The sequence below is a fragment of the Carassius carassius genome, chromosome 13 (assembly GCF_963082965.1).
Source record: "Carassius carassius chromosome 13, fCarCar2.1, whole genome shotgun sequence".
Classification (NCBI taxonomy): Eukaryota; Metazoa; Chordata; class Actinopteri; order Cypriniformes; family Cyprinidae; genus Carassius; species Carassius carassius.
Genome location: NC_081767.1, coordinates 15,661,340 through 15,688,466, shown reverse-complemented (window position 1 = coordinate 15,688,466; position 27,127 = coordinate 15,661,340). Strand labels below are relative to the sequence as shown.

General features: G+C 40.7%; 1 long non-coding RNA gene across 1 annotated transcript in view; it reads left to right on the top strand.

Annotated features, from left to right (window-relative positions):
- The first annotated feature begins 10,279 nt into the window (after positions 1 to 10,279).
- Positions 10,280 to 27,127, top strand: part of LOC132155990 (uncharacterized) — a 181,133-nt gene continuing 164,285 nt past the window's right edge. The window contains exons 1-2 of the long non-coding RNA XR_009437368.1: positions 10,280 to 11,620; positions 12,223 to 13,961. This is a non-coding gene — a long non-coding RNA (uncharacterized LOC132155990). The remainder of the gene's footprint in view (positions 11,621 to 12,222; positions 13,962 to 27,127) is intronic.

Sequence of the window (27,127 nt, the reverse complement as noted above, 5' to 3'; positions counted from 1 at the left end):
AATGTGCCACTTCAAGAAAATTTATGAAAATGTTTTTACATCTGTGATATTAAACACTTATTTGGCCCCTATATGCTTTTGTTAATAATTAGTCCCCTTGGAATTATAAGGTTCTATCTGCATTCCGAGTAGTTTTGAGATATTGAGCTTCAAAGTTTTAGTGTTCCATTCGACTCTGTAAATAGAACCTTGTGGTTATTTTTAAATAAAAAGTCCCATAATGTACACAACATTAAAAAATCTATCACATAAATTGCATACATTGACACAGAATAAGAATATGTGAATAACTCAATTTTGACAAAAATGTCAGATAGAACCTTATAATTCCAAGGGGACGAATTGTGTCATGACTCATGCAATTGTGGCAGAGCTTAAAAGTGAAACCAGACCAAACAATCCTCTGTTGATTCTGACAACAAATGGGACTGGAAACATAATTTGAAAGGAGGTGATAAAGTGAGGAAGAGATCAAATTATTAAGCAGGTGCTCCCCACTCAGTGATGCACCCACTGGGAAACCTGTGTAAAGGCCCGTTCGCACAAAGAATGATAACTTTAAAGATAGCTATAAAGAGATTTTTTTTAAAAGAACAAAACAACAAAAAAAAGTTTGAAAATGATTCCAACGATATCATTTCTCTTTGTCTTTATCATTAAAGTTGTGGTGTGGACTCCGCTATTCTTTAATATTGAGAATTTTTAGAACTATATTAGTATCGTTATCTTTATAGTTATCGTCCTTGGTGTGAACAGCCCTTAAGACTTGAAGAACCTCAGACATATATTATTATTACATGATATTCTGAGATAAGGACAATGCACACACAATGTGTGAACATACAGGCAACTGTTTCAATGTCTCACTGAGAGAGGATGCAAGGAAAGTCCCTTCTCACCTATCCTTTTCATCCACTTCCTTTCCTCACCCATCCCCCCTCACTCAGCTCACTCAGAATGGTCAACAGCATTATAATGTTCTACATGAATCCAAGTGATATTAACAGTCATGTTTGGAATCATTTGAATTGTCCGTAACACTTTAGAATATTGTACCATCATTAATAAATAACTACTACTAACTAACAATAATCTGTAATTAATGAATTAGTAAGTAACTAGAAAAAAAAGTTTGTTGAGACAAACTTTAAGTTGGCTTGAGAAAGCCTGACCAGAAAGTTTGAAGAAGTTTAAAGAAGTTAGAAGTTAATAGTTTAAAGATAGATTGATAGATTAGTTGAAAGAAAGAAAGATATATTAGTTAGAAAGAATGACAGATAGATTAGTCAGAAAGAATGATATAGATTAGTTCAAAAGAAAGAATGATAGATAGATTAGTTTGACAGAAAGAATGCATGCGACTAACATGTTTCTAGCATGATTAGCAAGTTACTAGCATGTTGTTAGCATGACTAGTATGTCGCTACCATGTTTCTAGCATGACTATCATGTTGCTTGCATGATTAGCATGCGAATAGCATGTTGTTAGCATGACTAGCATGTCGCTACCATGTTTCTAACATGTTTATAGCATGATTAACATGCTGATAGCATGTTGCTAGCATGTTTATAGCATGATTATCAAGTTACTAGCATGTTCTTACCATGACTAGCATGTTTCTAGCATGACTAGCATGTTTCTAGCATGACTAGCATGTTGCTAGCATGTTGCTAGCATGATTTTAGCATGATAAGCATGATTAGCATGTTGTTAGCATGTTTCTAGCATGCGACTAGCATGTTGCATGTTGCTAGCATGATTTCAGCATGATTAGCATGTTGCTAGCATGTTTCTAGCATGCGACTAGCATGTTGCTACCATGTTTCTAGCATGATTAGCATGTTGCTAGCATGATTAGCATGTTGCTAGCATGTCGCTAGCATGTTGCTAGCATGTCGCTAGCATGTTTTTAGCATGATTAGCATGTTGTTAGCATGACTAGCATGTGACTAACATGTTGCTAGCATGATTAGCATGTTGTTAGCATGTTTCTAACATGATTAGCATGCGACTAACATGTTGCTAGCATGATTTTACCATGATTAGCATGTTGCTAGCATGTTTCTAGCATGATTAGCATATTGTTAACATGTCGCTAGCATGTTTCTAGCATGATTAGCATTTTGCTAACATATTGCTAGCATGTTTCTAGCATGATTAGCATGTTTCTAGCATTACTAGCATGCGACTAGCATGTTGTTAACATGATTAGCATGTTGCTAGGATGTTTCTAGCATGACTAGCATGCGACTAGCATGTTGCTAGCATGATTTTACCATGATTAGCATGTTGCTAGCATGTCGCTAGCATGTCTCTAGCATGATTAGCATGTTGCTAGCATGTTGCTAGCATGTTTCTAGCATGATTAGCATGCGGCTAATATGTTGCTAGCATGATTTTAGCATGATTAGCATGTTGCTAGCATGATTAGCATGCGATTAGCATGTTTCTAACATGATTAACATGTTGCTAGCATGTTTCTAGCATGACTAGCATGCGACTAGCATGTTGTTAGCATGTTTCAAGCATGATTAACATACGACTAGCATGTTTCTAGCATGATTAGCATGTTGCTAGCATGTTTCTAGCATGACTAGCATGCGACTATCATGTTGTTAGCATGTTTCTAGCATGATTAGCATGCGACTAGCATGTTGCTAGCATGATTTTAGCATGACTAGCATGCGACTAGCATGTTGCTAGCTTGTTTCTAGCATGACTAGCATGCAACTAGCATGTTGCTAGCTTGTTTCTAGCATGACTAGCATGCGACTAGCAAGTTGCTAGTTTCTAGCATGACTAGCATGCGACTAGCAAGTTGCTAGTTTGATTTGCATGTTGCTAGCATGATTTTAGCATGATTAACATGTTGTTAGCATTTTTCTAGCATAACTAGCATGCGACTAGCATGTTGCTAGCATGATTTTAGCATGATTAGCATGTTGCTCGCATGTTTCTAGCATGACTAGCATGCGACTAGCATGCTGCTAGCATGATTTTAGCATGATTAACATGTTGCTAGCATGTCGCTAGCATGTCTCTAGCATGATTATCATGTTAATAGCATGTCGCTACCATGTTTTAGCATGATTACCATGCGACTAACATGTTGCTAACATGATTTTAGCATGATTAGCATGTTGCTAGCATGTTTCTAGCATGATTAGCATGCGACTAGCATGTTTCTAACATGATTAGCATGTTGCTAGCATGTTTCTAGCATGCGACTAGCATGTTGCTAGCATGTTTCTAGCATGCGACTAGCATGTTGTAAGCATGTTTCTAGGACTATTAGCATGCGACTAGCATGTTGCTAGCATGATTAGCATGTTGTTAGCATGTTTCTAGCATGACTAGCATGCGACTAGCATGTTGCTAGCACAATTTTACCATGATTAGCATGTTGCTAGCTTGTTTCTAGCATGACTAGCATGCGACTAGCAAGTTGCTAGTTTGATTTTAGTATGATTAGCATGTTGCTAGCATGTTTCTAGCATGATTAGCATATTGCTAGCATGTTTCTAGCATGACTAGCATGCGACTAGCATTTTGCTAGCATGATTTTAGCATGATTAGCATGTTGCTAGCTTGTTTCTAGCATGACTAGCATGCGACTAGCAAGTTACTAGCATGATAAGCATTTTGCTAACATGATGCTATAATTTTTTTTACCCTGTTGCTAGCATGGTTTACCATGATTTACCACAATTTACCATAGTTTACCATGATTTACTATAGTATACCATGATTTACCATGTTCAAGTATGATTTATTGATTATAGCATGATTTACCATAGTTTACCATGATTTACCACGATTTACTATAGTTTACCATGATTTACTATAGTATACCACGATTTGCCATAGTTTACCATGATTTACCATGATTTACCATAATTTACCATTATTTACTATAGTATACCATGATTTACCATGTTCAAGTATGATTTACTATGATTCTAGCATGATTTACCATAGTTTACCATGATTTACCATAGTTTACCACGATTTACCATAGTAGCATGATGCTAGGTTTACCATGATTTACCACGATTTACCATAGTTTACCATGATTTACTAGAGTATACCATGATTTACCATGTTCAAGTATGATATACTGATTCTAGCATGATTTACCATAGTTTACCATGATTTACCAAGATTTACCATAGTTTACCATGATTTACTAGAGTATACCATGATTTACCATGTTCAAGTATGATTTACTGATTCTAGCATGATTTACCATAGTTTACCATGATTTACCATAGTTTACCATGATTTACTATAGTATACCATGATTTACCATGTTCAAGTATGATTTACTGATTCTAGCATGATTTATCATAGTTTACCATGATTTACCATAGTTTACCATGATTTACCACGATTTACCATAGTTTACCATGATTTAATATAGTATACCACGATTTACCATGTTCAAGTATGATTTATTGATTCTAGCATGATTTACCATAGTTTACCATGATTTACCATAGTTTACCATAGTTTACCATGATTTACTATAGTATACCACGATTTACCATGTTCAAGTATGATTTACTGATTCTAGCATGATTTAGCATAGTTTACCATGATTTACCATAGTTTACCATGATTTACCACGATTTACCATAGTTTACCATGATTTACTATAGTATACCACGATTTACCATGTTCAAGTATGATTTACTGATTCTAGCATGATTTATCAGTTTACCATGATTTACCATAGTTTACCATGATTTACCACGATTTACCATAGTTTACCATGATTTCCTATAGTATACCATGATTTACCATGTTCAAGTATGATTTACTGATTCTAGCATGATTTATCATAGTTTACCATGATTTACCACGATTTACCATAGTTTACCATGATTTACTATAGTATACCACGATTTACCATGTTCAAGTATGATTTATTGATTGTAGAATGATTTACCATAGTTTACCATGATTTACCATAGTTTACCATGATTTACCACGATTTACCATAGTTAACCATGTTTTACTATAGTATACCACGATTTACCATGTTCAAGTATGATTTATTGATTCTAGCATGATTTACCATAGTTTACCATGATTTACCATAGTTTACCATGATTTACCACGATTTACCATAGTTTACCATGATTTACTATAGTATACCACGATTTACCATGTTCAAGTATGATTTACTGATTCTAGCATGATTTAGCATAGTTTACCATGATTTACCACGATTTACCATAGTTTACCATGATTTACCACGATTTACCATAGTTTACCATGATTTACTATAGTTTACCATGATTGACCATGATTTACCATAGTTTACCATGATTTACTATAGTATACCACGATTTACCATGTTCAAGTATGTTTTACTTATTCTAGCATAGAAAGATAGATAAGGTTTGAAGATAGATAGATAGATAGATAGATTAGATGAGTTTGAATGAGTTTAAATTGATTAGCAACAAAGCTTGATTGAGTCTAATGGGATTTGGAGCTTGGGTCATCTGAACATCCTGTCAATGAAAGTCTATGGCTATTTTTATGATTTTTAATATTAATTTTTAAGAAAACCGTAACTCAAACCAGTCTGAAAAGATATAGCACACCAAGTCAGAACAGTATGAAGGTCTGACCCGAGTTGAGTATGTAGCTTGAACGGTCTAGGAGGAGTTAGTGTCCAAAAATTTTGCAGCCAGAAAAATAATAATAATAATAATAATAATAAGAAGAAGAAGAAGAAGAAGAAGAAGAAGAAGAAGAAGAAGAAGAAGAAGAAGAAGAAGAAGAAGAAGAAGAAGTTTAAATAGGATTTCAGTAAGTTGGCTTTCTCAAGCCAACTTAATAATTAATCTATTGTGGTAGTTCACTATTAGTTAATCAGGAGCTACTATTTTTTTTTTCCATACCTCCCTAAGAACTACTATAAACAGGTACATAATTAGGGACTTTGATCATAACTTTCTGCTTAATTCTTAAACAGTATAACCCAGTTAAATCAACAGCACTGCCTGAGAAGAGCTGACAAGGATTTCAGTACATATACCATGAACTTTAAGTGCCTGTATATCTGACTCTTAATAAAAGTTTGTAAACTGAAGCTTGTTGAGCTGCTCTTGGTAGGCTAGCGCTTGAGCATTTCTCTTTGATAAGACAAAAGCCGACTGAAGCTGGGAAACTTCCAATGGATTCAATGGAGGAAAAGTATTCTGTAATGAGGGTGAGGCCGAGAGTGTGTTAGAATGCATTTGTAGAAGTTTAATGAGCAAACAGTTCAACAATCCAAAATGTGAGGCAGAAATCAGAGTCCTGCTCACAGGCCAAGAAGTCAAAAATCACAGTAGTCAGTCCAACCAGCAAACAAGTACGATGGGTATCCAAAAGGAAAAATCCAGAGAAACAGGCAATAAATCATACAAATAGCAATCAAAACAAGACAATGGAAACGCTCGGTAAGGCAGTAATACTGGCAATACTTCACAAAGGCCTGTTTGGCCTGACCATGCTTAATTGGCAGGAAGTGATCATAGAAGCACCAGAGGGAGTGGTACCAGTCAGAATTCGGGCGAGGGCTCCCTCTGCTGGCGTGGTGTTACACCGAGGAACATGCTGTACTGAATTTGTGAACATGATGTGTGAATCTTAAAGTAGTGTCATATAACGTGGTTTGCGCTTGGGATGAAGTATTGATGATAAAGCGCAACACAGTGTTGTTGACAATCTATTAAAAATGTGGATATTGTGTGTGTGGAAGAGACCTTTTTATCTTAGCAAGATTTAGATAAATTTAACACTGTTAATAATTATTTTTATGGGGTAGGAGTATCCACAACTGATTTAAGTATGGGAATTTTGTGAGGTAGAATATCAGGTTGTGTGGCTGTCTTCTGTCAGAAGAAGTATGTACCATTGATTAGTGTAATCTGATTGGATGTAAACCGGTGGATAGGAATTAAAGTAGAAATGTTGTATATGTAACAGTGTTGTCTCTGCGTTGTGTTGTGTTGAACTCGGACACCAAATCGTAATTTTAAGATCGATGTTTATTTTGTTGATAACATAGAACAGCGGTGATCAGCTTCAGTCATCACCCTCGTAGATATTATAACACTGCGGCCATTCACACTCTCGACTGTCGCGAGTCTAAATGACTCTCATTTACATAAACTACATAATAAACAGTAATAAATCAACACATTAGAAACTCATGGTTTGTACCTGTTGATAACATAGAACAGCGGTGATCAGCTTCAGTCATCACCCTCGTGGATATTATACTGAAGGTGAACATTAAACTCGATATTACAATACATATAACATACTTCTAAACACACATATAATTCAGTATTAACCTATTAAATGATTATAGAATTACTAAAAAATATTTAAGACATGGAGCACTCACACACTGCGGCCATTCACACTCTCGACTGGCGCGAGTCTAAATGACTCTACCGGAACCAGTTAATCATCCTACCAGATCTTTGTGGAGAGTGCAATTAAAGGGGCCATAAATGAAAATAAATGTAGCAAGTGGAAGCACATATTTGACCCGTTACACTCCCCCCTGCTGAATTCTACTTGCTTCTGCACAAATGGCTCCAAAATAATTACCAGAAAATACATACACATTACAGACTACCAAACTACATCAGATACATAACCTCAAGAAACATTTACATTAAGAAGAGTGAAAATCTAAAAATTTACAAAGTGTTCAAAATTTCATGAAATTGTCAGTTCAATTCAGTGTAGACACTATTCCCCACAGGAATTAAAGGGAAAAGAGGGGTGGCCAATCCCCTAGATTACATGCCCGTTACATGTTAGCTTACCCAGCGGTTCTCAATTCCAGTCCTCGCGCCCCACTGCTCTGCATATTTTGCACGTTTCTCTTTGTTAACACACCTGATTCAGATAATCAGCTCGTTAGAAATGAACTCCGTGCATGAACTGTATTCTAATTGTTCATTGCTCCCTACTCTCTGAGCAGGGGAAATCTGTTGAAGTTTACCTCACATCGAAACATTCATTCACTGATTTGTGCTGTGCAGCGTCTTTAAACATGGACAACTGTGACATCATATACCTCTGTAAATCAATACAATTTAAATTCACGTCTTGCACACTTCAATGCACTTTGATTGGAACATATAGCTACGTTCACTTCGAACTGTAATCATGGCTGAATATCCTGTGATGACCACTTCGCAGGGCACTTATTTTCAAATAGAACAAATGTCTGAAGCTCTAAGAGAAACGTTCAAAATGTGCAGAGCAGTGGGGCGCGAGGACTGCAATTGAGAACCGCTGAGCTAACCGATGACAATTCATACATTTGGACACACAAGTTGCTCAGCAGCGAGACTTCCCTCCAGTCTCAAATTATTAATATATCACATTCTCTCAAAATAACCAAATTACATGAATATAAACATCACAGTAACATTTACATTAACCAGTACCGCAAAATGTATACCGGGAAGAAAAGAAAAGAAAAAGATGAGTTACCATTAAAAAAAAAAAAAAAAACTCAAGCAATATATTTATGTTTACCTCAGAACTTTTTGCTGGTTCATTACCTCAATGAATCTCATCACAGATTTAAACAATCTACCAGCCCTGGATCTCACACGACTTGTGAACTTCAGCAGGGAAGTTATGAACACTGATATTTGACACTGAATTGTTTTCCTCAAAACGACCACCAATAGATGTTGAAACACTCAAAGAAACAAGCAGATTTATCAACTTGCTCTACAACAGATTCAGGTACACTCTTGTCCATACTCTCAACACCCTCATTATCCTCTGGTCCCAGCTGGTCAGTGTTAGAGCTGTCAATCACATTATGGTCTAATTAATTTGTCTGAGTCGCATCCACAGCCAGTGTTGGTTCAAAAACATCTGTAGCTTCCTCCACATTGTCCAAGTCTGCATCACCAGAAGGTAGCTGTGATACCCACTCTTGTGTTCTGTAATTGGTAGCATCCACAGACACGTCAGCAACCACAGAATCAACACTCTCTGAGCCACTCAGGTGGTCTTCGGATGGCTCACCTTCCAAATCATCATCAGGAAGAGGAAGAAAGTTAATTGGCATTATAAGGTTATGATGTACAGTCTTCATAACACCAGTACAGTTTTCCACGTGCTCCCTTGTTGGCAAGCAAAACTCTATCACCAACATCAATTGGTCCCCCCTTGACTTTCCTATTGTACAAATCAGCATATCTCTTAAGCTGTTTCTTGGAAGACGTCTGAGCAACACACATTGCCTCCTTCATATCTCTGAAGAGCCTGGACGTAATTGTCATAAGACACAACATCAGGATTGTCTAGAACAGATCCAAACACCAGGTCAATGGGCAACCGTGGAATCCTCCCAAACATCAACAGGAAATGAGCATTCCCTGTGGTCTCGTGGATGGTGCAATTATACTCAAAAGTCAGTGATTTGAGTACTTGCAGCCATTTGTGCTTGGTCTTTGCTGGCAGAGCAGGTATCATATTGCCCACGGTTCTGTTCATCCTCTCACAAGCTCCATTCCCCATTGGATGATATGGAGTTGTCCTCGATTTTTGGACTCCAGCGATATTCAAAAGTTCAGCAATCAGGGCATTCTCAAAGTTGGCTCCTCGATCAGAGTGAATTCGGCCTGGGAAGCCATAAACACAGAAATAGTTATGCTACAGTTGATGCGCCACTGCTTTGGCAGAATTTGGACACAAGAAGGCATTAGCCATTTTTGTGAAGTGATCTGTAACAACAATAACATCCAGGGACCGGTTGGCAGAGTCCTCCGCTGACCAAAAGTCTATGCAGACGAGTTCAAGGGGCTCTGTTGTAATGATGTTCTCCAACGGTGCACGACCCTCCGGTTCAGGAGTGTTGCTGATCACACATCGACAAAAGCACCTCACATACTCCATCACATCCTTCTCTAGGCCAAGCCAAAAGAACCTCTGCCAGGCAAGATACAGATTCCGCTGCTGACCTTGATGTCCTGCTTGATCGTGAATGCCTTTCAACACCATGGTTTTCACTGTGTCAGGCATAACATACAGGTAAGTTTTTTCTCTTGGTGACAATATTCTTTGAAACCCTGTACAACACACCATTCCTCATCATCAGTTTTCCCCAGTGACTCATAAATGTCAAGACAGCTGTTGGTTCGTTCATTCGTTCTGTGGGATTACAAATTTATAAAATGTTAAATCTAGGTTCCAATGTAATAGCATATGAACTGAAAACGTTTTGGTATACATTTTGGAGGTAAATCAGGAAAATCAGGTGTCTGAGATAATGTCCTTTTGTCTTTGTGCTCTTCCTTGCCATTTGGCTTTTTAAGCTTAAGGCACAGCTGTGCCTTTTGTCTCTATGATAATGTGAAGGTATCAGCGATACTGCCAGGCACCTCTGTATTTAAATGACACTGTTATGCTGATGAAATCAAGGCTGGGAAGATGCCAGTTACTGGCACTTTCCTGATTGCATTTGCATGCTTTGTTCAAAGTGTCTCCACCTCTACCGTATGGATCCCTCCCACTTGAATGTATATAATCTACAATGTCTTAAGGACATGTTAGACTTTTGATGACTGCAGTGCCACGCAGAGCATTCTCAATAAAGAATCCTGCTGAAGATTACCCAAGAGTCTCCTGGTCTTCGTTTCCGAGTTCCCAACAGTTTTTGGTGCCGTGACCCGGATAGAGCTTCTCACCTGAATCCAGATTGAAACTGCAATCTCAACAAAGATTTGACTTCATTCCAGACTGAATCTTTCTGTACAACCAATGGTTGGTGAGTGTACCTCTATCCAAAAAAACCTTTAAGACCAGAACAAATGTGTTATCCTCTGCGCCGTCAGAGAAGAGTTAACAGACAGCTGTAGGGTTTGGTTAACTAAGTTACCCTCTAAAAATTATATTTTAGAGATGAAAGTAATCCTCTGTTTAGCCAGGGAAGATTAGCATCACATGCTAATATTTTGCTACCCTCTGTGTCTGGCAGGGAAGTTTAGCATAAAGTGCTAATAGTTTGTGTTTTTATCCTCTGCTTGCCAAGGAAGTGTTAGAAGTGCCCTCTTGTATCAGAAAGACTTTACAAAATGTTGAGAAGGAATCCTAAGCTGATTCCAACAACTAAGAAAGGTGGACTAGCTACTCCTTCATGGACAGACAGTGAGTTCAAATCATTGTTAGGACAGCACATGGACTCAATAGTGACAGAGTCAGTCAGATTGGATTTGATAAAGAAATTTTGTATTGATCCAGAAAAAGTTTGGTCAATTGAAGAATGTAAAAAGGTACTAGGATCATGTATTCGCAAAAACAATGCGAAAAGCATTATCTGCTGCCACAGAGAATTTGGTTTAGCACTAGCTACACAACATTCTCAGCGTACCTCAGAACTAGAGGAACAGAACAAAGAGCTCAGAGCTAGAGTATCCTCTTTGACTAAGAAATTGAATCGCAACAAAGCTGCAGCAAAAACTGATGTGAAAGACGTTAGTCAGACTGATAACAATTATCCTGACTTACAAGCTTTCTTTGAAACAGATGTAGCCATCCAGTCAGTAACTGATGTCCCTGTAGATTCAGTAAAGGTATGTGGTGCGAGGAGAAGATCTCAGAGAATGAGGGAACTGAAAGTGTTCCTGCCAACTCTTCTGTTGTCCAAGTAAAAACTGTTGCCAACGCGCTAAGACCTAAAGATATAGAGAGACTATCCCAGAGCTTACCCTCTGCATGCACAAATTTTACTGAATTCAGAAGAGCATTGATCAGCAAAATGCCTCTCTATGACATGTCGTTAGCAGAAGTCACACAGCTGATGTCACAAATTCTAACTGAATCTGAATTCAACAGTTTTGAGTCTGCTGTTACTTCTGAACTACAACATGCCAGTAAAGATGAACTGAGAGAGGGAGTTCTGAGAGAGTTAAAGAATATTGTTGGACCAAAAGTGGATTGGTCAAAGGTCACTAGTTGTGTACAGAAGGAGGCTGAAACTGTGAGTGAATACACTGAAAGGTTTTGTCAGTCAGCAGTATCTTACAGTGGAATAGTTGATGATCCTGAAAGTGTGTTAGAGGACAAGGGACCATTAGTTCGCATCTGGTCAGATGGCCTTATAGCTGAGTGCAGAAAAGCTTTGCCATTCTTAGATCTAACTTGGTCTAACAAAACTCTCAAAAGTAATCTAGACAGTTTAGCTACTTGGGAAAGAAACTCTGATGTCAAAGCCAGAGTAAAGATTGCAGCAGCATCTTTTCAGGTCAAAACAGAGAACCGACAGAAATGTAAAAGTCCTAAGAAAGAGGGCAGTTGTCATTTTTGTGGTAAAACTTGACACTGGATGAAAGAGTGTAGGAAAAGCAAGAAGACATTAAGAGAAATTAACAGCTTTACTCAGCTCCTACTCAGTCTACTTACTACGCTGAATCTGCCCCTCCCCACGTCACCTAACTGTTGGAGCAGCTTGCTCAGGTGTTAACTGTAAGGGCTGTGAGTGCTTAACTTCCCAGTAACGTACAACAAAGATGAAAGATCCTTTGTAAATACATTGACTTTCACTTCCTTTCATTGAGAGAACGTTAAGTAAACTCACAGCCTTCAAAGCTATACTAAAGCACATTCCAGTCACTCCTATTCTTTTTGGGTTATGATGTCTTGTTATGACTAATGTTTCATTAGAGGATGGAGATGTCACCCAGTAAAGTTCGCACACCAACTACAGGGACACACTAGGACACACACAGACCAGTGAGGAGCCCAGGGAAGAACCGAAATGCAACAGGCATCGGGGGCCAACTCTGTGTTGAAGACTTCCTCATAGGTTTCCCCTATCCGTAGCTTTATCCCCACCTCACTGGTCCATAGGTGTCAAATTACTTAAAACTAGGTTGAGAAAAACACTATACGATCACCAGACTTAAAACCACTATATGATCTACAGAAGTCTAAAAATGTCTATGCATGAATACTGCTGGTCTGCTGTTTCTTTGTTTTCTTGTGTTGCAGGTATGTGTGCATGAGAAGTCATTTCCATATGTGACACCTTGGTGTAAAGCATCACTTCAGACATCCACTAACAAGCTTCATGAGGACAAAGAGTCATCTGAGTGAATCTACGTGCAAAATGGACTACAGAAAACAGACTTCACAGCTATTCAGACGCCATGGACTTCAAGACTTCCACTCTTATGCTACATGATTTTTCTGTTTCGTCATGTAGGTTGTACAACGTATTACCATCCATGCCATATGTGTCAACAGTTATGGTTCTAAAAATACACCTAAGTAAATCTAGGACAAGACACAGAATAAGTTATACGTGCCTGTAACCTTTTCAAGTTACATGACTGAAGATGGGGCTTGTGTTAACAAACATAGGCCATAGAATGGACTTTTGAAGGTTTAAATTTGTGTTATGTGAGAGTTATTAGAACTCTTAACAGGAGGACTGTGGGATTACAAATTTATAAAATGTTAAATCTAGGTTCCAATGTAATAGCATATGAACGGAAAACGTTTTGGTATACATTTTGGAGGTAAATCAGGAAAATCAGGTGTCTGAGATAATGTCCTTTTGTCTTTGTGCTCTTCCTTGCCATTTGGCTTTTTAAGCTTAAGGCACAGCTGTGCCTTTTGTCTCTATGATAATGTGAAGGTATCAGCGATACTGCCAGGCACCTCTGTATTTAAATGACACTGTTATGCTGATGAGATCAAGGCTGGGAAGATGCCAGTTACTGGCACTTTCCTGATTGCATTTGCATGCTTTGTTCAAAGTGTCTCATGGATCCCTCCCACTTGAATGTATATAATCTACAATGTCTTAAGGACAAGTTAGACTTTTGATGACTGCAGCGCCACGCAGAGCGTTCTCAATAAAGAATCCTGCTGAAGATTACCCAAGAGTCTCCTGGTCTTCGTTTCTGAGTTCCCAACAGTTCCCTCCTATGAGGTCTCCGTCCTCTCTCAACAAAACAAATCACCCTTTTTACAACATTATATTTTCATTAGATATTCATGGGATAGCACATCAACATTCGGTGATTCCGATGGCATTATCGTTTGTGAAAGGTGAGGCAGCAGCAAAGTATGCAACATGGAGTTATCGCTATACCTACACGAGTGCAGAACAGCTCCTTTTTCCTGCTTTGACATTGTGCCAGGTAAGGAAACTTCAGCTGTATGACAGGCAACGGCCACTCCTCCAGTGTCGGAAGAACTGTCAAGGGGGTGAGTAGACCAACGAAAGACATCTTGGACAAAGCCTGTGCGCACAGCTGCAGCTTCTTCCAGCAATTTATCATAAGAAACTCTCGTCAGACGATGGAGTACACTAGGGTGCACAAAGGGCTCTGGGCTCAGGGCATCAGCAACTACATATTTTGGACCAGGAATGTACTTAATATCAAACTGGTATGGTGCTAGTTTAGCAACCCATCAGTCTTCACAAGCATCCAATTTTGTCTTGGACAGAATTTACGTTAAAGGGTTGTTGTCTGTCCAAACAGTAAATTTCTGACCCCTGAGCCAGTGATGGAATTTGTCAAAAATTGACCATTTCATGGCGTTAAATTCTAACCTATGTGCAGGATATCTCGACTGAGCATAGGTAAGCGACTTGCTTCCAAAAGCAATTGCCCTGGCCGTCGTCCCATTGCTAGGAACCTGAGACAATACGGCTTCAAGCCCATTACTAGAAGCATCTTCTGAGAGTAGGAAGGTTTCATTGAAATTTGGATGAGCCAACAAGACTTGATCAAGCAAAGCCTGCCTTAATTTGTGAAATGCTTGACTGCATTCCTCAGTCCAATCTGAAGCAGACAACTCTCTCTGACACATTTGACGCTTCCATTTTCCACGAGGAGCCTTTCTTTCACCTGTAAGACTGAACAATGGTTTAGCAATGGCCGAACAGTCTTCAATAAACTGCTGGTAAAACACTACCATACCCAGAAAAGACCTTATTTTCTGCTGGCAGGGGATATTGGTATCCTCAACCATGAGATCTTCCTCAGTGACAGAAGCAATGGCTTTGACTTTTTCTGGATCGGTACCGTCCTCACTTATGATGTGACCGCAAGAAGTGACATATCTTCGGAGCAAGCTTGAGATTGTGAGTCTTGAGACGCTTAAACACCATTTATAATCTCTTCAATGCCAGCTCTTCAGTGGGTGCAAATACCAGGACGTCATCCAGGTAACATAATAGGCTGTTGAAATTCTGATCCCCGAATATAGTCAACATCATCCGCATGAAAGTGGCTGGACTGTTACACAGGCCCTGTGGTAAACAATTATATTCGTATAACCCGAAAGGTGATGTAAATGCTGTGTATTTCCGGTCATCCTCATGAACTTCTACATTATAGTAGCCAGATGTGAGGTCCATGGTTGAAAAATAGGCATTTCCTCCCAAGGCAGCAAGAGCATCTGCTTGATGGGAAAGGGGGTGCGCGTCTTTGATTGTGCGAGCATTAATCCAACGAAAGTCTTTGCATATTCTCAAATCCCCTGACTTTTTCCAGACTAGAACAAGAGGTGATGCAAATGTGCTACTAGATTTTCGTATGATCTTGCGTTCTTCCATCTCATTCAAAACTTGCCAAAGTTTGTCATATTGATTCGGAGCAAGGCGTCGATATGGCAACCGGAAGCATTAGAGAGCGTTGAGGGAGGTTCGAGGATTAGAGAGCGTTGAGGGAGGTTCGAGGATAGCCACAGTCTTCAGGACAATGCCAACCACTGGAACCATAAGACAGGTATTGCTGAGGCTAAAAGCAAACGACCACAATGAACACAAACACCACAGAAAATGGACACACATTCACAATGTGTGGTAATAAAATATATTTACGGCCCTTTAGGCAACATTAGAGAGCGTTGAGAAAATCCAGCTGCAGTATACCGGTGGTCAAACAGAGATGCCTGGGAACTTGGGCTTCGTGTACAGAGCAGGGAAGTGCACAGAACACAAAATGGCAGCAGAACAGCAGCCACCAGGCAAGACCCCTCTCTGTTCCAAAGAGTCAGTTTTTATCTCCTTCAAACTAGGCATGGCCAGCTGTTAGAGAATTAGTCACTAATTGCCATTATCAGCAGCAATGCAGAGGCAATAATAAAGTTACTCAAATCACAGGAAGTGTCGTCCAAATATGGGCAAAAAGGTGGAGCATGGTGACAAGTTCTAATGAATTAAGTCACATTAGCAGGGAGGAAGCACAGTCCAAATATGGGCAGAATAATAAAACAGGAAGCGGGTTGCCAGGTTTGTTCATTAATAGGTGTCTATAAAGAGTCAAGCAGGGCAGATTAAGAAATAGAAACCCACTACAAATTTGATGCAAATGCACAGTAAATAACCACTACAATTCAGAGTGCCAATATATTAATGCACACAGTAAACACCATCACACATGACACTGCACAATATAAGGCCCAAATGTCTCTGATCAAAAACAAACAAAATACTGAGTCAACCCTTGACACCAACATCTCCGCACACCTCACATGGTAGGGTAGGCCTCATCCTGTTTCTCTGTGACTTAAACGCATGCCGCTCTCTGCCAGCCTGACGACTTAATTGCCCATGCTCCAAGACACGTTCCAACATTGCTAAGATTCGTTCCATGGGTTCAACAGGTTCTGTAGGCATATTTTAACATAAAACAGACTAAGGTTTAACAGCTTTGTTAACCTTTGTTTCAGGAAGTTGGACAGCAATTTCCTGTTTCAAAAGAGAAATGGCAGGGGACACTCTAGAAACAGAGCCACATCGTCTCTCTCTACCATACTCCTCCAAACGTGCATGAACATCAGCTGCTGTCCATTGTTCCAAAGGTCTGCATTTGAATATAAGGGAAAGCTCAGGGTCAGGACAATGTCTAATGAACATTACAGTGAGCTCATGGGATAGATTGTCAATTTTCTTGTCCTGTCTTTTTAGACAGTCCTCAGCCATATCCATGGCCCTATTTAGCCTCAGCCAATAATCAAAGGGATCCTCACCAGCGTGTGGGAGTGTGCCATAAAAATCAGCTAATGGCATGCTAGAAAAAGCTGTGTCACTGAAATGTTGTTTTAACAAATCAAAAATAGGACTCGGGCTTCCCTTTGCACAAATCAATGGAAGGGTTACTACGCAGGCCCACCCTCACAACTTCACGAGCCTGCCCCAAGAGCCTACTAATAACTTCATCAGCTTGTTCTTCGATTGGCGTCCCTATTTTTCTCAAATATGACAGCACTATGGTTTCCCACTCATATTGTAAGGCTCAGCTCGATCACTCCTGAAACAAACAGGCTCCTTTCAGATTTAAGAAACTCTGTTCAAAACAGATGAGTCTGCACTACTTGGACTGCACACTTTAGACTCTAAACAGGAATCAATGCTCTCCCCAATAGAGCGTCCCATTCGTTCTACCATCCCCACTAGTAGTTCCATCGACTCATCCCCTCTCAAACTGGGTTGTTTTAGTCTACTTTCACTGAACTGGGGAGGTGGGAGACTTGAATTGTCATTTACATCTTGTACAGCCTCGAAGGCAGACATTGGAGTAGATGTGAGAGGAGTATAATTAAGTTTGCCTCTCCCAATTGATGGCATAGGAGAAAACATAAATAGACCTCTACCTCTACCAAAACTGTTGTCTGAAGCTATATGTTATACTGACAGTAGCAATAAAGAACAAAATATTACTCCAAAAAAAAATCTACCCCCTTTTTTATGTAATTTAGTTGTTTCAAAACTTCAGAAAAGTAAAAAATAAAAGAGAAAAAAATAATAAAGTCCAGAGATCAATGTCCACTCCAAATTAATTTGCTCAGGTTCTATTTCCCCAAAAATAGTTCTTCAATATACCTCAGTGATTAGAAAAAAAATGTATACCTTCAAAGTTCAATCTTCAACGGGTTATTATTGTGAAATAAGTCCATGTTGCTTTCATATGGATACCACAATACCAGAAATGTGTTCCTCTCAGCAGTTAAATGTGTGCTCACAGTGTGTGTGTGTGTTCACTGCTCTGTGTGTGTGCACTTCGGATGGGTTAAACGCAGAGCACAAATTCTGAGTATGGGTCACCATACTTGGCCGAATGTCACTTCACTTCACTTCACTTAAATTTGTTCCTTTACTCGACCTTGTGGACGAACGTGATATTGCACCAAACAGGACCGGCGCGAAAACTTTTGTCACCCACGGCATGAACTTCTCCGGAAAGCTCCGATTAGTCAATTCACCATGTTGCTTCCAGAGTCACGATCACGGCACCATTGTAACAGTGTTGTCTCTGCGTTGTGTTGTGTTGAACTCAGATACCAAATCATAATTTTAAGATGGATGTTTATTCTGTTGATAACATAAAGCAGTGATCAGCTTCATTCATCACCCTCGTAGATATTATAACACTTTGGCAATTCACACTCTCGACTGGCGCGAGTCTAAATGACTCTCATTTACATAAACTACATAATAAACAGTAATAAATCAACACATTAGAAACTCGTGGTTTGTACCTGTTGATAACACAGAATAGCGTGATCAGCTTCAGTCATCATCTTTCGTGGATATTATACTGAAGGTGAACATTAAACTCGATATTACAATACATATAACAGTGACACAAATCCAAATCATATAACATACTTCTAATCACACATATGAGTCAGTATTAACCTATAAAATGATTATAGAATTACTAAAAAATATTTAAGACATGGAGCACTCACACACTGCGGCCATTCACACTCTCGACTGGCGCGAGTCTAAGGGTGCTTTCACACTTGGTTCACTTGCCAGGTCCGAACCCGAATTCGGTTGCTCCCCCCTCTGGACTGTGTTCATATTATAATATTTAAGTCCGAACCGCGGTTCACTTGCGTCATCAAGCCAGCAGCTGTTTACCCCATTGCTTGGTAACGACAGGAGAAGCGCAGGAGAAGGTGGCAAATGCATAACATTACTCTCTGCACTTTTATGTATTACGTTTTTGAACTGTTCGTTTTTTGTTTATAAAGCTTCGGTACATAACGGCAATTGAGTCTGTCTTACGAATGTACTGAAAATGCTCTAAAGAACGTTGAAGGCGAACATAAATGAGATTTACAGCTCTCTGCTTGCAGCGCGTCAGTCACGCTCATCAGGAAAGTGAGTGAAACACACACACAAACACACATTTTCATCAAATAATTTGTCATTAAAAGCGGTTCACTTCCGCGATTTGGTACAATTACGTTCACATAAGCAGCGAACCGTACCAGAGTTCACATGAAGCGTACCCCAGAACACCGTTTTTAAGTGGACTAGGGTATGGTTCGTGGGTGCACATCCGAGTACGGAAGACAGCGTTCACATCATCCAAACAAACCGAACTCTGACATCAATCGAACCCGGGTGCGCACCAAAAGTGCTAGTGTGAAAGCACCCTAAATGACTCTACCGGAACCAGTTAATCATCCTACCAAATCTGGGTGAAGAGTGCAATTAAAGAGGCCATACATGAAAATAAATGTAGCAAGTGGAAGCACATATTTGACCTGTTACATGTACCCCTTATGAATGTTGTCAGAATGAATATGAATATATAAATAGACTTGTTTTTCGGAGTTGTTTTGTAAAAGCAAGTGCACATACATGTATGTTTATAGTAGGGGGCATGAATACAAAATATATCAGATAAAAAAAAAATCCTTATTTGGCCAGCATCTAATCAGGTTTTGTAAAAATAATAAGTTGATGCTATCGAGCCAAATATTGATTCCAGAAGACAGCTATACTGTTATTGGTGAAGCATGGGGTGCTGATGCACATGATTGTTTAGAAAAAATTGAGGTATTGTAAGACTTGCTGATATCAGATCATATACCTGTTTTAATGACATTAAAGGTTGAAAATCTACCAGCACTGAACAATTATGAGAATTATGTGCCTAGTGGGAGATTAGATTGGGTAAAATTTACAGCAAAACAGCTTTGGCAATATAAATTAGCAACTGAGAAGAGTCTAAGCAGTGTAGGTGTGCCTACCGATACCATTAGGTGTAATGATATTAATTGTAAGAACCCTAAACATATTCATGATTTATATTTGATGTATGATGAAATAGTGAAATGTTTAAATATTGCAAGCAGACCTTACTATAAAAAGGTAGCTAAAAATGATTATCTAAGGGCTAGATGGAATGATTATGTGTCTGATTTGCATTTGGAGGCTAGAGAAGCATTTAAAAATTGGGTATTAACAGGTAAAGCTAGGTTTGGTCCAGAATATGTGAGAAAGAAATAGGCCAATGCTAAATTTAAATATGCCGATCGATTTATTAAAAGAAATGAGGCGACCATGAGAGCAAATTCATAATATAATATATATATTAGCATAATAATGTGCATGATTTTCCAGAATTCCCAAACAGTTGGAACGGAGCTTCAGAGAAAAAAACTTTGCAGCAGTCTTATGATGTCCCATCCTTGTATTTCCTGCAGAATTTGAGTCTGTCCTTGACATATATTTTGGGAGAGAAGTGGCTTTTTTGCTGCCCTTCTTGAGACAAGGTCATTGTCCAAAAGTCACTGTGCGTGCAGATGCTTTTATACCACCCTGCTGGCATTCCTGAGCAAGCTCTGGACTAGTGGTGATAGGATTGCGTAGCTGATTCCTCACGAGGAGATGGTCCTTGTGAGTATGTCCTGGAATCTCTGGGACGTCCTTAAGACTTCTTCACTGCAGTCAAACCTCTCTTCTTGAAGCTATTGATGAAGCAGTTTCCTTGCATGTGAGGCCATTTTTATCCAAAGCAGTGATTACTGCATGTGTTTCTTTGGATGTAACCATTGCTAATAAGAACACACTGGCTACGTTTATGTAAATATTTTGGCAAAATTGGACTGAATTAAGTTTATATTATGACACAAGTTTCCAATCGGAATTGATTTTTTATCAACTTCAGTCCTGATAAAAACTACCAAATGTTTTTAAAAAATCCAAGATTTAAATTTTTTAATTGGCAAGTTAATAAATTATGTCACTGATTTGGGGAAAAAAAACACACAAAATGTCTTATTTTCAATATAAAAGTAATTGTGGCTGGATTTTTTTTTCTTTTTACTTTTTATAACAGTCTTGGGCATGTCAAAGATTAGTAGCAACATTGGCTTCGATGCATTTTTAGTTTTTGTGCAGCATTAGATTTAATTTTTTTCTCCCTCATTTTTTGTTGGTGGCTGTTTTTGCCCCATTGACTACCATTATAATGAAATTTTTTGATTGCAAAGCCATCCCTTTTGGGAAGAGGTAAAATTTGTCTTTTTTAAAGCCAAAAATCATTAGGCTATTAAGTAAAGATCATGTTCCATGAAGATATTTTGTAAATTTCCTTCCATAAAAATATATGAAAACTGTCTCAGGTTACGTATGTAACCATAGTTCCCTGAGTAGGGAACGAGACACTGCGTCCTCTAGGGGTCACTTTGGGGAACACCTTGTCGTGACCCGTGTCTGAAGCATACATTGAAAAAACGCCAACTTGTTGGCCGGCATCAGCCTCCGACGTCACTACCGGCGAGACTATAAATAAGCACCGGGAGAGAACGTCATTATCTTCTTCATCTGAAGCTTGCGTCCGAAGCATGGCAGGGAGCTAAGGTACGCAGTGTCTCGTTCCCTACTCAGGGAACTACGGTTACATACATAACCTGAGACAGTTCCCTTTCGAGGGAACTTCGAACTGCATCCTCTAGGGGTCGCTTTGGGGAACAGTATACCCACGCTGCCATGCTGAGGGGAGTGCAGGCCAGAATCATGGCGAGCACTAAGTACCAACTCTACCATTTCCATGGGAGTTGCCCCTGGGACGTTTAGATGGCTGTCTGTGACAGTACCCTTTACAGCCAAAAGGCCTAAGCTACATACCCAACTTAACTGTTAGGGCCTCGGCCCAGGGTAGAGCTGAAGGCTTGGAATCAGGAAAGATTCCTTTAAAGGGATACGGCTAAGAACCTAGCATTTCTACCAAGTATTGCCTGTCACACAGGGGCTACTGCTAGCTTATGCATAAGCTTGCTGAAAGAGCTGTCTCGACAGTTCTCTAGTAGCAACACCCTGTTTAGATAGATATCCGATGATACATAGGTGGAGTGGTGCCCAAGATGAACAGGGCTTTTACCAACTCAAGAAAGGGCACGAAGCAACAGCGCAAAGCCCTCACCATATAGGATTTTAAAAGAATGCAGAATACTAGCGTGCAAACTTACCACAGTGCGGATTTCAGAAAGTGTGCAAAGACTTCACGTGCACACTTACCATAGCATGGATTTTCAAATACTGTTCTAAGGAGGGGCTCTCGTGGCACTCTGATAGAGCAGCTCATAGATGGAATGTTGCATCTCAAAACAGTATGATTGAGAGTCATCAACTCGATCTATGGAAACAATACTGGAGCACTCTGGGGAAAAAACAGAGAACTCCAAGCTCAGAGTAGCGCGCTCATAGGCGACCCTTTTTTTGGAAAACGGGGAGCGCTGCTAAATTACCACGAGAATCACCCAAATAGCCCCTCATGTTGAGGGAAGCGATGCTTGAGGTGTATAAACAAATACACACTGGCTGAATGGAGCCCAAGGAACCAAGGTCTAATCATCTCAAGAAAGGGAACGCAGCGGAGCGCGTAACCCTTATCTTACAAGATTTCAGAAAGTTTGCAGAGTCTTGCGTGCAAACTTACCACTTGTGGATTTTTAGAAAGTGCGCAAAGTGTTTACGTGCACACTGACCACCATGTGGTTTTGAGAAAGTACAGAAAGCTTAGCGTGTGTACTTAAAGGTTCCTAAGCATTGCAAAGGCACTGAATCTCATGGGACAAGCAGGCTCAATTTTACAAACCTCGGCGAGGGGAGCATCACCTGAGGCAGCATATACAAGAAGACTTCTGTAACTGCCACCTCCACTTCCCGCTAGATGTGACAACACCCCTAAACGGCCAGGAGACCCCTCGGGGTGACCTGGCCGAACATCCATGAAATTTCCTGCAGTGTTGTGCCAGGTCTGCTGATCAAGGAGGCTCCCTCAGATACCTGTGATCTCAGCCGCCTAATACCGGAACATGAAGCCGGATGGCTGGTGCTGGCGAGTGTTTAGTAAACACTGTAACTGAGCACTGCAAAGAAAATTCACAGAGTTTATTAGTAGACACGTAACCACCAGCAATTAAATACACATAAGTACATACAGAGAGGGTTACATTTACTCACCCACCCTCCTGCGCTGGAGCCCCGCTCAAGGGGCGCCTCTTTTTAGTCTGGACCATCAGTCAGGTGGTTGCTATGAACTTAGAACCATAAAAACATTATAGGTCCAGCATAGGAGACTGCTATGCGAGAGGTTTCCACCTAACCTCAATCAGCTGGAGAGCTGGTGGTTACAGGGGAATTAGGAAGGGGAGGATAAAAGCAGAAGTTAACCCTCTGAAGTCGATTAACGATTATACGCATTATAAGGCTATTTTCTCCTGATAACCTCTTAGACTCCAGAGGGTTAAAAAACCCCAAAGGGAACGAGTAGATACCTTGGTATCACTCAGATTCGGACGAGAACGCTGCCTCATCTAGATCATACCCCTTAGGTTCTGCTTATCTCCTCGTGACCCACCATTCCTCTAACCCCTGCCCGCAGGTGGGGGAGGAGCGCAAGTTGCGACACTAGCCTTCTGTGCCCGTCTATGATCCTCAGACTGAGACAGGCCAGGACCCCTATGTTGTTCGGGCTCAGACCTGGACCTTCGTGGAACGAAGGATATGAAAGCAGCAGAGTGCACCTTCGTCTCCCTGAACTTCTCAAATCACCGTCTCAACGGAAATACCGAAAAGCTCAGAAGGCGAAACCTGAGCATCGAGAAGAAAGCATTTTCTTTCCTCCCGATGTCTGCCAGGTTCATCCACAGATGTCTCTCCGCTGCCACCATGGCTGTAATAGTCCTGCCCATGGTGGAGGTGGCCTGCTTGGTAGCGCGGAGAGAGATCTGTGGTGCGCCGCAGCTTAGCTACCTGATCAGAAAAAGGCCCCTGCCTCTATCCAGGTCTCTTAGCAGATCAGTCTGATATGCTTGAAGCACCAGCATTGTGTGTAATAAAGCCACAGCCGCCGCCCCCTTTTTTTTTTACGAGTGCGAAAGGGAAAGTCCCTCTTTAAACCATTCAGACAGATCCACCTGTATTCTCACGAGCTCATTCTCTTCCACGCCTCAGCGCAGACAGTTCCTGAACCGCGGGAAGCAGATGGCTGCCTTTTTTTTCCCTTTTCTTTCAGAAGAGAGACGAACGAGAGCGGAGCTTTTTCCATTGAAAAAATGCTCACAATGCACGCAGATTGCCTCCTCAAAGACATTGCGTGCGTGCTCTTCACCCAAACAAATGACGCAAAGATCGCGTGTGTCATCGGGTGTCAAATAACGCAGACACAGATGCACACATCATCTAAACACTTGCTAGTTGTCGCCATGATAAACAGAGAAAGATCGCCCTTACCGGTTCTTTCAGATACACGCTTCAAACAAAACAGTCAGTGAAGATGAAGAAGATAATGACATGCTCTCACGGTGCTTTTCTATAGTGGTGCCGGTAGTGACGTCGGAGGCTGTCACCGGCCAACAAGTTGTTGTTTTTTAAATGTATGCTTCAGACACAGGTCACGACGAGGTGTTCCCCAAAGCGACCCCTAGAGGACACAGTTTGAAGTTCCATCGAAAGGGAACTGAATTTTTGATTATTAATATGCATTTCTCAGAATTCAAGTGGGCAAATTGAAAGGCGATTTTCACAGTATTTAGATTTTTTTTTGGCGCCCTCAGATTCTAGATTTTCAAATAGTTGTATCTCAGCCAAATATTGCCCAATCCTAATAAACCATACATCAATTGAAAGCTTATTTTTTCAGAATTAAAACTGACACTGAGATAGTTGACTCCATCACTTCAGCAAAAGCACCGTCTATGCTTACGATTTGAAGTGGAATCTTTTCTTCGAGTGGTGTTAAATATAGGGGTGCTCCGATCACGATCGGCCGATCGTTAATGCGCATCTCATCAGTAAAGCCGGTTCGCTAATCAGCGGTAAATTCCCTCAGATGCGTGGTTTCACATTGAGCAGCTGTTACTACACAGAGCCGTTGTTAAATGAGAAGATGCGCAAATAAACGCTGAAAATGAACGTGGATTTGCGCAGCTTCTCAGTTAACAATGGCTCTGTGTAGTAACAGCTGCTCTATGTGAAATCACGCACCTGATGGAATTTACCGCTGATTAGAGAACCGGCTTTACTGACTAGATGCGCATAACGATCGGCCGATCGTGATCGGAGCACCCCTAGTTAAATACTCCACGGTCCCACTCTATACCCTCTGGGGACCTGAATCTAGTGCTCACAGCACTACAGTAGGGCCAATTTGAGCCTTTGCAGACAGTCGAAGTGAAGTTTCTGTCAAAGATACATTTCGTTGATACTGATTTAATTGCTTGGTAACAACCCAAATGCAAGAATCTGACTTAAAAGAGGGTGCACACTTTTAGAAAAGAATGTTAAAAATGCCCATAAAACTTGATTTCTATTACTGCTGAATAGTGAAAATCGTGACATTTACCAAGTATGGTAACCCATACTCGGAATTGGTGCTCTGCATTTAACCCATCCAAGTGCACACAGACAGCAGTGAGAAGTGAACACACACCCGGAGCAGTGTGCAGCTATATCCAGCGCCCCGGGAAGCAACTGGGGGTTCAGTGCCTTGCTCAAGGGCACTTCAGCCTTGGGTATTGAGGGTGGAAGAGAGCGCTGTTCATTCACCCCCCCCCCCCCCCCAACCTGCAACTCCTGCCAGCACCTGAGACTCTAACCGGCAACCTTCGGGCAACTAGTCCAAGTCTCTAACCATTAAGCCACAGCTTCCCAATCCCTGTGCCTAAAGTTGGGCCGACTGACTCCCAGGTAACCCTGAGGCCCTGGCAATGTAAACAAGGTTCCCACTACTACCTTCTGGGATCAGGTGGTGAGCCTGCAAGCGCTGCCCACAGAGGATGCAGACCCAGCTTTAGCTTTACTGTCCCGTCCGAGCATTAAGATGCTACATAGACTGGACACAAAGCTTCCAGACCTCAGACTAGCTCTTTGTCTGTCATGGAGGCTGGCAGAAGGGGAATGCCATCTCTATGCAGAGAATGGCTCACTGCATATTGGATGACATCACCCTGGCTTATTAGGCACAGGGTGTGCCCTGTCCACTCAGGTTGCATGCTCACTCTACTAGAAGTATGCATCCTCATGGGCACTGGCTCGTGGCATCTCGCTGACAGATTTTTGTAGAGCTGCGGGCTGGAAGACCCCCAACAAGTTTGCTATATTCTGTAGCCTTTGTGTGGACCCAGTATCCTTCTGTGCTGGTTTTCTTGTGGTAAGCCCTGGCCTGCACCAAAAAGTAGGGGTGCAGGAGGCTTCCACAGGACACTTGAAGGGGCAGTAGCTGTGGCCCTTTGGAAGGGGTCCCAATTCGTTGGTCACCCGACGTAAAGTCAAGCATTCCCTCCTTCAGGGAACATCTGTTACATATGGAAACCCTTGTTCCTTGAAGGAGGGAATGGAGACATCACGTCCCATTACCATGTACCACTGCTGAGCGGCAGGGTTACCGGCTCGGCTCCTCAGCGGAAACCTGAATATGTGCTGCACCTGCTGCCTACTCATACTCATGCTGTGATCAGCGGCAGCTAGATACAATAATTGCATGCCAACGTGCACCGACTCGTTTAGATTACATGTACACTCTAAGTAGATTGGTCTCTCTAAGCAAGATCCCAATTTGTCAGTCATCCGACCTGACATCTCGGCTCCCTCTTTCAAGGAACAAGGGTTACCATACTTAACTGAGACTTTATCTGCATGTCTCATCCACGAGTGGGCCTGAAAATTGCAGTTTTATTTAATTATTTAATTGACATGTTTGTTAATAGGAATTTGATTTACATTTGAGAGAAACTGAGAAGATTGCAAACAAGGACACAACCTAGCCAGTTTTTGCTGAAAATTGACGTTGTAAATTTAAAATAGGCCATCAGTGTAATTCA